This window comes from Geotrypetes seraphini, chromosome 3 (assembly GCF_902459505.1).
Source record: "Geotrypetes seraphini chromosome 3, aGeoSer1.1, whole genome shotgun sequence".
Classification (NCBI taxonomy): domain Eukaryota; kingdom Metazoa; phylum Chordata; class Amphibia; order Gymnophiona; family Dermophiidae; genus Geotrypetes; species Geotrypetes seraphini.
In genome coordinates, this window is record NC_047086.1 from 47,805,256 (window position 1) to 47,818,833 (window position 13,578).

Here is a 13,578-nt window from a genome sequence, read left to right on the forward strand (position 1 = left end):
TCACTAGGTGCTGTGTTAGTATTTCAGGACCTGGTTTAATATTAACAGTTCTGAAAGTTAGTGCTGTTATGATATCGTAAGGTCCAAGGTTTGTGCATTGGCCTTACTGAGGTGATATCACAGAGAGAAAAGGGCAAAATGGCTGAGAGCAGGTGGGATGTGACTGAGAGACAGAAGAGCAGAGTGACTGAGGGCAGGTGGGACGTGTCTGAGAAGGGCAGATGGCACATGGGGTGAGTGTGTATAAGTGTGTGTGTGTGTGTGTGTGTCTGTCTGAGAAAAGGCCAGAGGGCACCTGGAGTGTGTGGATGTGTGTGTCTGAGAGAGAGAAGGGCAGGTGGGATGTGTGTGTGTGAGAACTTGCCCATAGTGACCAGTCAGATTTCATGTTTCATTTTCCCAGAGAAAAGATGACACTGTTGGTCACTAATGGCAACTTTTGTTGAGGTTTCCTGTTCTTTCTCCTGTTCTTATAAATAGGCCCCATCTACGTGTCATTTTTCATATTCACCCAGTTTGTAAGAATGACACACCGCCTGTCAAGGGGGGCCGCTAGTTTATCTGAGAATGGAATATAACAGATCATGCTGCTTTGGTCTGCATGCTGGTTTCAGTGACCTGTATTTGTTATGTATGTTGTTGCCTAGTTAGCTACTATTTAACAATAAAATGACTATTTCGATATTTGTGCTACTCAAAGCTTGGGGAGTACTCAGTTGAAAAGTTTTCAATCTTGGAGTTATTGGCATAGAGAGGGAAGGAGGCGCCCAGGGTGCATGGCACTCCCCACGCCCTCCTTTCTGCCTCCCCACTTCTTCCCCGCCTCATGCGTTCCCTCCCCCCCCCCCACCATACCTCTTTAAATCTTCGCCAGCACGATCAGCTTCTCCAGCCTGCTGCTCATACCGGTGATGGCTTTCCCTCTGATGTCACTTCCTGGCCCCATGTCCAGGAAGTGATTTCAGAGGGGAAGCAGGCTGGCGCAAGCAGCAGGCCGGAGAAGTTGGTCATGCTAGTGAAGATTTAAAGAGGTATAGGGTGGGAAGGGAGGGTGTACGGCATTGGGAGGGGGGGGGGGTGGAGAGGTGCCAGTGCCCCTTCCAAGACAGTGCCCGGGGCGTTCTGCCCCCCTTTCTCTCTTTACTACACCACTGCAGGGAGTACTTGGCTTGAAGAAGTTGGGGAAACACTGCTTTACAATACTGTTTTATTGTGGATGTTCTCCTGATATAATTGGGTGGAGGTGGATGGGTTATGGGTGGGACTCAATTATATCTATGAATGTTGGGTCAATGTGGAAAAGACGCAACACACTTTGACCCCATGTTGTACTTTTTAGTGATTAACAAGGCTAAAAAAAATCATGCAGTAAGTGCAAAATTTACAAGAAGGCCCTTTAGTAAAAGGGCTCCTTTGCTTCTCTGCCCTCTCCAGAACCGAGCCCAATGTAGAGTACAGTATAATGATGTAAATAAAGCAAAACTTAAAATGACACAAAAGTAGCTGACCAACCTTGAAAATAAAATTCAGTGTAAATTTGTAACTTCGCCTATTTAGCGTTCTACCTGGTATACATAAAACATATTTTAAATCTTTTCATTTTCACATTTGCAAATTAAATATCTGCAGAGTTGTCATTTTGGATATTTTTTGTCTAGTTTTGCAAAGACGAGAACTTTTTTTGGTGCCATTGCATCCTCTGAGCTATAAAAAAAAAATAAAAAAAAATTGGTTATCATTTTTTGTTAATGGACTGAAATTGCCCCCCCCCCAAAAAAAACAAACAAACAAACAACTAGCATGCACTTAATTCTTAAAATAGCAATTGCTCTGATGAAATAACTGGCAAACGAGCCCTTAAAAGGCTTTGCCTGTTTCTCCACGGTGCAACACCGGAGGTAGTGGTCACTGGCAGCCTGGAGCAGTCTGCATCCACTGATAACTCAGCTGCTTTGAGAACTGACAGGGCGCTCCGAGCTGCTCAGCTGTTGACATCCCTGACTCGCTGAGAGCACCGGATAAATATAGCGCAGACAAACTGAGCTCCACGGTCATTGCCCCAGCAGAGTGCGAAGAGATCAGAGGAGAAGAAACACAATCTCAGAGCTGGACTCCCAAACAACAACAAGCAACAGTTAGAGAGGCTCACACTTCCCAACAGAAAAAATGTAAAAGCCAGAGAGTCTGAGTGGAACGGACGGAGGGGGATCCCAGCAGCTCTTTCGCCTACATTTCTGCAAGGAGTAAATTGCATTGCTCTCCTTTCTTCAGCTGAGAGGCAAAGGAGCTTCTAGTTTGGACCAAGGCTTCATTCTTGCTGGAGAACTGTATCTGTGCTGTGGGGGTGCAATCGCCGGGTTCTTCTAAGGCTAAACTGCCAGCTGTAAATCCCTTCATCTGAAACTTGGTTGCCAGGTAAGAGGGAATGAGCAACTCAATACAAAAGCAGGTTTGCTTTTATTGTTAAAAAAAAAAAAAAAAAAGCTCTCTGTCTTGTTTCCCCTGCCTGGGTCAGCTTTGAAAACCAAGCAGGACATCTAGGTGGAAGGGATCAGAGAAAACGGAAACTACCGTACTACAGTCTTAACTTTCATAATTCAGCAAATTGACAGCCCAGAAAATATTACCTGCAGGAATATTACTGTCCCCTAATAGCAGAGATATATTCCGAAAGCATCTGGCTTTTCTCCAAAACGTAAAGCTATCTATTTAAAATGTAAAGCTAGCTATCCTCTTCGTAACCTCTAATTTCTTATTATGTCCTTCCCTCATTTATTGAATTACCTGTAAACCGTGTTGAGCTCTACCTTTATGGAGGATGCGGTATACAAACGTAAGGTTTAGTTTAGTTTAGTTTAACGGGAGTTGTTAGGCCTCTGCCTAGTATGGGGTTCTCCTCTTGGCACTTCAGGTCGTTATTTGAAACTAATCGTGTCTGCTAGGTGAAATGACTCAAAAGCGTCCTACATCTCTTCCTTCAATTAATTCTCATCAAACTGCAGAGTGATGAGAAAAAAAAATCGTGCTTTTCTTTCATTACAGCCAGGTCGTTTTCTTTCTAGTTTTTTTTCCAGAGTAATTAGTTATGAACAGAAGCAGAACTAGTTCTTGCTTAAACACCCCCCCCCCCCCCCCCACACACACACACATAAACCCTGTAAAAAGAAAGAATGAAACTGTTTTTGTTTTCAGGTTTTAACCCAGGGAATCTCTGCCTTACTTCACTCTGGTGATCAATTCTGTAGAGAGCCATGCCATTATTAAGGGCTGCTTTTACTAAGCCGCGTTAGGGGTTTAACACGTGGAATGGCGCACGCTACAATGCCATGCGCGCTAGATGCTAACGCCAGCATTGAGCTGGCATTAGTTCTAGCTGCGCAGCGCGAGGTTGGTGCACGCTAAACTGCTGCGTGCACTAAAAACGCTAGTAAAAGGAGCCCTAAATGAAGTCATTCATAATTTGCTTTGCAGCGACCATTTCTCAGTTTGTACCGTATTTCTGTACAAGGCAGTTTTCTTATTTCTTGTTTAAAGATACCATTTATGAAAAAAAATTCCATTGATGGCACTTCTGTAACCATAACCTCTTTATGTAATCATAAAAGATCAAGACACAACCGCAAGAAAGTCTGTTTACTTTGTCGTTTGTTTATTTATAAATATTACAAAAAGTGTCCAGGACCTGATGAGTATTTACCTGGCTGAAAACTTGCGCAGACTTCCACTGTGCACTTAGGGGTCCTTTTATCAAGCCGCGCTAGCGGGGTTAGCGCATCGGACATTTCATCACGCGCTAACCCCTGCGGCCGGCTAAAAAACTAACGCCTGCTCGATGCAGGCGTTAGCGGCTAGCGCGGCAGGTGGTTTAACGCGCGGTATTACGCGTGCTAAACCCCTCCCGCAGCTTGATAAAAGGACCCCTTAATGTATCTATAAATCAGGGTGTCAGGTCAAAAGCGCGCTGGGACAAAGGCGCGCGCAGACAATTGAGCGCAGCGCGGAGGTGTGTGCCGCAGAAAATTACTGTTTTTAGGGCTCCGACGGGGGGACGTGGGGGGAACCCCCCCACTTTACTTAATAGATATCGCGCCGCGTTGTGGGGGGTTTGGGGGGTTGTAACCCCCCACATTTTACTGAAAACTTCACTTTTTCCCTGTTTTTAGGGAAAAAGTTAAGTTTACAGTAAAATGTGGAGGGTTACAACCCCCCAAACCCCCCACAACGCCGGCACGATCTCTATTAAGTAAACTGGGGGGGCTCCCCAACAAAACCCCCCGTCGGAGCCCCTAAAAACTGTAATTTTCTTTGGCACGCGCCTCCGTCTTGCGCTCAGTTGTCGGCGCGCGCCTTTGTCTTTCGCGGGGTTGTCTATGAACCATAAATCAGTATTCCTGGGGCATGTTTAGGTTATGGAGAATAAGGCAGTTTCAGAAGTGTATGTGCTCTACTTTATCCCCCCCCCCTCCCTCTGCTGCCTTTTGAAGGTGTACTTCACAATGGCGACCAATGTTGAAGATAGAAAGTGAGGTAAAATGGAAAACTCCACAGTCCATAAGATTACCTCACTTATTAGGGTAAATCATTTAACAAGTTCAATCATAAATTTAAGAATCTTCTTAAATTTAAGAATCGCTGGTCATTCAATTTTACACATCCTTTATTATATTCAAATAGCTTGCTCCAACAATAGTATGTCCAACGGGACCCGTTTCGCCTAACAGGCTTTTTCAAGGGTTCCAACTGGGAGCACTGTATAATACAAACACAAAGAGTTTTTAATTGCACAATTACCCTCAAACTGTATTTTAGCTCATAAATACACAGACTAAAAGCGATTCTGGATTGATTTATTAAGAAGATTCTTAAATTTATGCTTGAACTTGTTAAATGATTTACCCTAATAAGTGAGGTAATCTTTTGGACTGTGGAGAACTTCACAATGGCTAATTTTTCAGAAACTAAGTCCTTTTCCTTATGTATCACTTATTAATTGTGTACATTGATTGTATGTTTGCCTGTTTAATTTGTTTTATGTTGTCCTCTCCCCCAAAATTTTTTTTTTATTGTTATACGCATTGAAAATATTTGATATTGCGTTTATATCAAAATTTTAATAAACTTGAAACTTGATATACTTTCCAACTACCTGACCTATTTGAAAACTGGCCCCAATGTGCTTAAATCCTACTGGAAAGAATTCAATAAATGGTGCCAGTATTAACGTGCTGAAAAATTCTGTACTAAACACTATTCTATAAAGGGTGTATGCCTTATATAGAATCGCATTTAGCGTGGATCCCGCTTCTATCTTTTGGGCCCCAGACTTACGCCTGCTGAAACCTAGTGTAAATGCCAGTGCCCACATTGGGCGCAGTTAGGCAGTGTTCTGTAATTCCATGCACAACTTTTCCAAACACCTCTAACCCACCCGTAGCCAGTGGCATAGCCTGGGTGAGTGGCGCCTGGGGTGGTAGTGCCCCTCCCGCACCCTCTGCTTGGTTCCCCTGCAACTTCCTGAATCTCCCCCCCCCCCCCCCGGGCGCCCCCAGGTCCATTCCCCCATACCTCTTTTATTTTCCCAGCACCAGCAGCATCACAAACTTGCTGCCCGTATCGTGTTGGCTCTCCTTTTGATGTCACTTCCTAGGTGCGGGACCCGGAAATGACATCAGAGAGAGTTGACACTGATGCGGGCAGCAAGTTCATGATACTGCTTGCGCCGAGAAAATGAAAGAGGTATGAGGGAAGGGAAGGGGCACATGCATGTGGCATGGGCGGGTCAGGAAGGAGCAGGGGATGGAGAGGCTCCAACACGATGCCCGGGGCAGAGCCCCACCCCCCTCCTTACTACGCCACTGCCCTTGGCCATGCCCCCTTTAGAGATATGTGCCATGGGGGTTATGTTATTGAGCTTAATAACATATATTTGCAAATATATGTTATTGAGCTCAATAGAAAAAAAAAGAAATAGGCACACAAAGCAGCAAAACAAGCTCAAGGTATATGAAATATCCTACAACATCCAATTACCGAATCCCCCCAACAGTTCCCCCCGCCCACTCCACCCCCGGTCCTCCTTCCTAATACAAGCCTTGTAGAAACTGTATAACAATAGAAAAGGGGCCAAATGCATATATAGATGAAAACAGCTATAGAAAACCTTAATTATTAAGCAAACAGCCACGTGCCACAGGTGTCAGGGTATTCCAAAAAGGTTCCCAGGTACGCTGAAAAGAGCGCCCTGGGAGAGAGGAAAAGTCCAACACATCTTGGCGTTCCCACATCAGAAGAGTAATCATCCGGCATCGCCATAGAGAGTAGTCCGGAGCATCCTGGTCAAGCCATTTAAGAAGGATACATTTCAAGGCAAGAAGAACTGTCCACTTGAGAAAGGCAGCTGCCCCCCTGACACGGGAGAAATAGTGGGGGACAGCTCCAAATAAAACTAAGGGGGAGCGGCGGATAGTAATAGTCCAAATGCGTTCCACAAAGAGAAAAATTGCATCCCAGAAAGAAATAATAGCGGGGCAAGTCCAAAACATGTGTCCCAAGCCTGCCTCGGGGATCTGACGTCGCGGGCAGGCAGCTGACTCCTGGAACCCAGAGAGGTAAGCCCTCTTAGGAGAAATGTACAAGCGAAGGACAAGCTTATAATGTTGTTCCCAAAAAGCAGTATATTTACGATAAGTAGGCAACCTGCGAACAGCTTGCAAAATCACTTCTTCAGATAGGTCTACAGCAAGGTCATGTGCCCATGCATCCCTCAATCTAGAATGGTCAAACAAGGGGGGACTCATCCTTCAAATGACGATGGTGAAATTTAAGAGGAACAGGGAGTTGGGAAGCAATAGTAAAGGCCGTAGACATCAACTGCGCCATGTCTTATAGAATAGTGCGCATTCAGATGCACACACAAATTTTAATGAGTGCCAATTAGCAGCAATAATTGGTTGTTAGCACCTACTTATTGATGGTTCAGAGATCATGATCCAATTTGCTATTTTAATCAGGTTTTCTATTCCGCCTTTACCTATTAAGTTCAAGGTTGGATTACATTAGAAGAGGTTGGGTCTGTTACCCAAGAAGTTACAATGGACAATTTGACACGGACATTCAATAGAGTTGCTAGTACAGGTAGATCGGTATAGTTACTAATACTCTTTTACAAAGCCACGTTAGGCTTTTTTATCGCCGGCTGCAGCAGTATTAGCTCCAACACTTAGGAATTCTATGAGCACTGGAGCGAATACCACCGCGGCTGGAGATAAAAATGCCTAACGCGGCTTCATAAAAGGGGGGGGGGGACAGTTAGGTCACAGTAACAAATATATAGTTCAGTAGGTCTTCGTTGGCTCATCGTTATGTCTCGGGAGTTGCATTAGACAATCTAGAAATGGGCTTTTACAATTACCATTTCAGTTACTTCAGGGATGGCAATTTACGTTATATCTTTTTCCAACTCTCAATTATTCCTGTCCCTTTACCCTGCTCATTTCCAGCACCCCTCCACCCAATATGTTTTGATATGCTTTGACGCAACAGTAGTATCAAAGTACACGATTAACGATTGCTAAAACGTATGTCTCATATCAATCATGAGCCTAAAGGAAGTCAACCCATTCAGTACCACAAACAAAACCCATCGTTCAGCATTCTAGACTGCCTAAACCCCCCCCCAAATATCCTCCCACCCAAATCTCCCATTACCTGAATCATTATCTAATTTATTTGCACAAGTTTGAGAATCATATATAGGATCCGGGAGATTATGTGTAGCAGTTTGTGTGTCTAGGTTTTGTGCATACGAGTTGCCAAATGACTGGATAGGTGATGACCTACCATAGTGTCAAGGCAGATGCACTCCGTGAGAAGTGGCAGAAAACAAAACACAACTTTAATTATTAACTCCTCTATCATGGGCCATGTTTTACTTGTTACAAAAAAAAAAATCTGGCAACTTAAGCGATGTTATGATGAGAGAAAATGCCTCGCTTTAAGAGCCAAAAAAGATCTTGTGATGCACTTTATAAGTAACAAGGAATCTCCGCTGATACATTCATTTGTGATCTTTTTGTCTGAATGTGTCTTGTGCATGGATGTGTCTTTTGTTCCAGAAGTAACTACTAGCTTCTTGTCCCGATCTGCAGCACTTTGAGGTAGATAGAAGACAGAATCTCGTATGATTTATGAGTTCGTTGCTGCCCTTTTGCTTTACATGGTGAAAAAGGCGTTTTGGATTTATGAAATCATTCTACTGCTACGTAAATTGTGTGATCCCGCAGATAGGTTTATTTAAATGTGAGAGGCTTACTTGACACCTGTTCTCTTTCTATGATCATTATTACAGTATGTTTACCTGGTGTGCACCGTTTGATGGATGAAGAAAGTCTCTAGTAATGTATGTGGAAAAAAAAACAGGAAAGTGCAAGTTATGTGCTGTGTTTGGTTTGATTAATTTCTATCTGAAGCAGATTTTCCACCTTGTTAACACGGGTGATAGAGCTGAGCCAGGATATTGTCCCATTACTCTTTGAAGCCTTTAGTTTGCTACTTGGCACTCTCATCCAGTGACATAAATCAGTGCAAAGAAGAAGGATTTCACCTGCTCAGCTAACAGTTAACGACAGGAGAGAGATCACAAAGGTCACCTCTTTTTGCCATCATTAAGTCTAAGGAAATAATTGCTTTAAATAATTTAATATCTCAGTAGCGGCACAAACTCTGTTTTTGTACCTGTTTATGATGAACTTCTGAGGAGTATCTGCCATTTTAACTTGTTGTAAATACAATTTAAAATGTATGACCATTGCTTAACTATATTACTATCCCCCTCTTTTATGAGCGCATAGCATGGGTTTTAGCGCCGGCAGTGGTGATAACTTCTCCGACGGCCATAGGCATTCTATGAGCGATGGAGCAGTTACCACCGCTGCCAACGCTAAAACCAGCTCTATACGTTCATAAAAGAGGGGGTATGTAAAAATAAGATGTCCTATAGGAAGCGTATAAAAATATTTGCTTGTGAAAGCTTTTTACTAGGTTGTGATGTTTTAGATTTTGATCATCTGTTTTACCTAAGTTTTATTAGCCATGTGCTAGTTTTAGCAACAGGTAGAAGAGTTGGGAGGATTTAGTAGAAAATGTTATTACTGATTATGTGTGCGTACATGACTGGGTATGTTTACGTTGTAAACTGCTTAGGCTTTAAGCAGTGAGGAAATTTTTAAAATAGATAAATAAATGACCACATGCCAGTACAAGGGGGGCGCTGAAAAGTTCTCAGGCCAGGCAAGAAGGAAACGGCGTGGATATGGTTCAATCAGCGATCTGAAACAACGTAAAAACATAGAATTTTGTTTCTGAAAATTGGCACTTAACGAAATAAGATAAAAGCTCATTTCAGCTGCAGTGGCAAAATAACGCTCACAAGTTTGGAAGCTGGCTGGTTGGGCTGAGAACTTTTCAGCACCATCTCATATAAGGGCTGCTACATTTTTCACATTACCAATGGGAAATCTTCCTTCTCCTTCTGGAAGACATGCACAGAGGATATGCACAGGGGAAAGAGAGAAAGGTTTTAATAAAATGCACCCTCTGTCGGCTGCTTTTCCAATGGAAAGTGACAGGATAGTTTCAAATTCTAGAACCCTCAGGTTTTATATTTAAAAGCTCTTCTTTGGAGAACTGTACTTACTATCTGCCTATGGCCTGGCTGCCCTGGTTAAGCCTCCTCTTGTTATTGGAAGCTAAGCAGCGTCAGGCCTAGCTAGTATCTGGCTGGGGAACCACTGGGGAATACCAGGTGCTGTGGGCAGCAGCAACATAGTGGAGCCATACACTGCATGGGAGAAGGCAATGGCAAAACCACGCCTGTATTTTGCCTTGAAATATTACAGGGAGGATTCCTCACTGTGTATGCAGCCATGGGCCAGTGGTTGACTTAAAGGCACACACTTACTATCCAGATAAAAGTCATCAGACAGGTCTAGCCAGTAAATTTTCAGCAGCACTATCTGGATAGGACTACTGACAATCACTGACTGCTATTAACCATCCAGAGAGGGCAGAGTAGAGCATGGGTGGTTTCAAGCAGGTGGTGCCTGCTTGCTTCTAAATTTGACCTGTATTAAATGCTCTATTTATGTGATAGATCTACCAGTCATTGAGACTCTTGACAAAGGCATAGATGCCAAAACACTGTCAGTGTTGAGTCTTCGAGTCCTCACAGTGCTACTATCAATAAAGTGAACTTTGAACTTTACCCTCGTGGCTGAATTATTGACATCTCATCCTCACGACTCCTTTGTTGTGCCTTGATTGTCTCGTCGTTGAGGCCTCCGTGGACTCTCTTTTCAGGTTACAGCTTAAACATACATAAAATACAGTTTACAGGTATGACTTGCCATAATTACAGTACAAGTTTACGATACAAGTTTTTATCCTAACTTGAGATAAGCTAGGGGTCTAATACCACTATATGTAATAAACAGTTTATAAGTTACAATTTGCCATAGTTATCCTTACAGTGAAAGATTTTTTCAGTATAAGTTATTCTAACTTGATGTTTGGGGTGGAGAGTAGGTGTATTTTGTGCTAATTAGTTAGCGCAGCTGGATCAGCGCATGCCAACTGATTAGCGTGTGATTAGCATTGGAGCCCTTACTGCCTAGAAAATAACAGCCTCTTCTATTAAACTGCGCTAGCGGTTTCTAGTGCGGGGAGCCACGCTGAATGGCTCGTGCTGCTCCCGACGCTCATAGAGTTCCTATAGCATCAGGAGCAGCGCGGGCCATTCAGCGCGGCTCTCTGCGCTAAAAACTGCTAGCGCAGTTTAATAGAAGAGGGGGTAAGTGTCAGTAAGTGCTCCCGCACTTGGCTTTTTGAGCCCCTGTCCTGCACACAGCTTTTACGGATCAGCTTATTTCCGACAGGCATTTTATTCCACGTATCTTTACCATAGGACTTCATAGGGACCCCTGAAGAAGACATTCTGTCGAAACACGGCCCGTGTTGGGTCCAGGGTCCAAAGCTTTCCAGCGTACTGTGTCCTAGGGGTTTTTTATGTGGTTTGCCAAGTTTTAATATCATTTTCATATTAACAAAGTCCATCACAGGAGCATCATTTCTCTGCATTGTTTTTTGTTTTTTCTTAGATTTGGGTCAATTCTCTTGTTTTTCTCCAGCACTAAAGGCCATGTGCTAATGGGGAAATTAGCCTGATAGGCATGTATGCAACGTAGTGTGAGTTGCCTTTATTCACTGCAAGATGAAGTGTGTTTGGCATGTTGAGGTTGGAAGGTTTTTTCCTGTGCCAGTGATCTTACATAGCCGTATCTATAATGTGTATGTTTATTGCTGCTGACTGTTCTGAGGTTTTTTTTTCCCCCTCACCTTGTGTATGAGTTGCAGTGTCTGCTTGGCTCCTCACCCTGTTAGCTTTTCCTTTTTCAGCAGTTTTATATTAAGTTGAAATTAGAATGTGGCCATTATTTGAAAAAAAATAATATTTATGTTTATTTAATACTTGATATACCGCCATTACTGAAAATACAGGCCAGAGTGGTGGAAATTCATAAAAATAACTCCTACAAGGCCATACATGACCTGTGTAATACAAATATGCTGCGTCTGGTAGCTCGAAATATTGCTCCATTTGCGACGTCCGTAGTTAACAAATTTATAAAGGGAGGAATTTTTCCATGAAATATGTAAGGAAGCTACAGTTACCCCTATATTGAAAAGAAATGGCTTAGATGCCGCACAAATGTCTAGTTATAGGCCTATTTCGATGGTTCCCTTTTTAGGAAAAGTGATTGAAAAATTGGTGTTACAACAATTAGAAGAGCATGTGTAGAACATCGGATGTCTAGACCAGTGTTCTTCAACTGCCAGTCCGTGAACCGGTGTCGGTCCGCAGAAATTTCCTGCCGGTCCGTGCAGGGCCGGCGAGATCGATGTACAAAAATTTTCTGCCGGTCCATGCAAGGTTGACGAGATCAGGAGAGCCCGATTCAGTACTTGCCTGCAGCAGCACAGCAATTCATTTAGGAAGCCTTGGGGCTTTTGCTGAGTCGCAGCCTGCCTCTGATGTTGCAACTTGCTCTTTCCTCAGAGGCCGGTGCGACCCATCAAAGGACCCAAGGCTGCCTAAGTGAATCACTGCGCTGCTGCAGGCAGGTACTGAGAGCTGCTGGGAGGGGAGCGGAGGGAAGGGAAGGAAGCCACTGTTGGTGGCTGGGAAGCTGCTTGACAAGGGAAAATAAAGGGAGGGAGGGAGGGAGGGAGAAGGAGAGATACTGCTGGGAGGGGAGGAAGGAAAGGAAAAGGAGTTACTGTTGGATAGGGGAGGAGGAAAAAAGGAAAGAAACAGCTGGCAGGGAAATTAGAGGAGGGGAAGGGGTCAGGGTGGAATGGAGAGATCAGATGAGGGAATGGGGAGAGACAGGAATGAGAAAGTAGAGAGAGATTGATGCTAGGAAGTGGGTCAGCAGAGAAATAAGGAGAGAGTGACAAAGATGCTAGATCTGGTGTAGAAGAGATAAAAATGAAGATAGCAGTGAAGCTGGACTGAATCATGTAAAAAGAAGAGAGGGGGCACAGACTGGATGGAAAGGGGAGAGGGATATAGAAAGAAGGCAGATACCTTATGGAAGGGGGAGAGGGCAGACAGTGGATGGAAGGTTGCAGATGCTGGATTGAAGAGACATAGAGTGAAGATGCTGGAAGGAAGAGAGTGAAAAGAAGATGAAAGCAGAAACCAGACAACAAAAGGTAGGAAAAAAAATAATTTTATTTCTATTTTTTGATTAGAATATATCAAATTTAAAATATATATCCTGCTAGAGCTGGTGTTAGACATAACTGGGCACTGCAAAGCCCAGGCAGTTCTTCTTTAGCTACCAGCTGGCTTAGGGCTCTCTCTGACCAGGGGGCAGTTGCTCTAGTTCAGGGGTAGGCAATTCTGGTCTTTGAGAGCCGGAGCCAGGCCAGGTTTTCAGGATATCCACAATGAATATGTATGAGATGGATTTGCACGCACTGCCTCCTTGAGATGCAAACATATCTCATGCATATTTATTGTGGATATCCTGAAAACCTGACCTGGCTCCGGCTCTCAAGGACTGGAATTGCCTACCCCTGCCCTAGTTGCACTCCCCTAACACTATTCCTATCATGTGTGACTGCGGTATTTTGTTAGCATGATATTTCTGTGTAGCATTCTATAATAATTTGGCTTATTCAGTTTTCTTGATAGTAGAGGGGATATAAGGGGAGAGGAGACAGGGGTTTTGTTGATCCTTGCTCTGTATTATTTGTATTTATAAAATGACAATTGTACAGAATATTGTTTATTTTTATACTGTAATAAAATGCGTTCAATCTAAAATCATAACTGAGGCTTGTGTAGATGGGATCAGATGGTTTGCGGGGACCAAGCTCGCGGGGACGTAGTAGAGACGATTTTTTAAAAATTCAGTCTTAGTAGTTTGCCGGTCCACAAAATAATTCTTTTATTTCCGCCGGTCCATAGGTATAAAAAGATTGAAGAACACTGGTCTGGCCCCTTTCCAGTTTGGC

At 43.5% G+C, this 13,578-nt stretch overlaps 1 protein-coding gene across 1 annotated transcript in view; it reads left to right on the top strand.

The window, feature by feature from the left end:
- Positions 1-1,974: 1,974 nt before the first annotated feature.
- Positions 1,975-13,578, top strand: part of FILIP1 (filamin A interacting protein 1) — a 265,510-nt gene continuing 253,906 nt past the window's right edge. Inside the window, 1 exon segment of the mRNA XM_033938162.1 lies at positions 1,975-2,415. The gene's annotated coding sequence lies outside the window, so the exon portion shown is untranslated.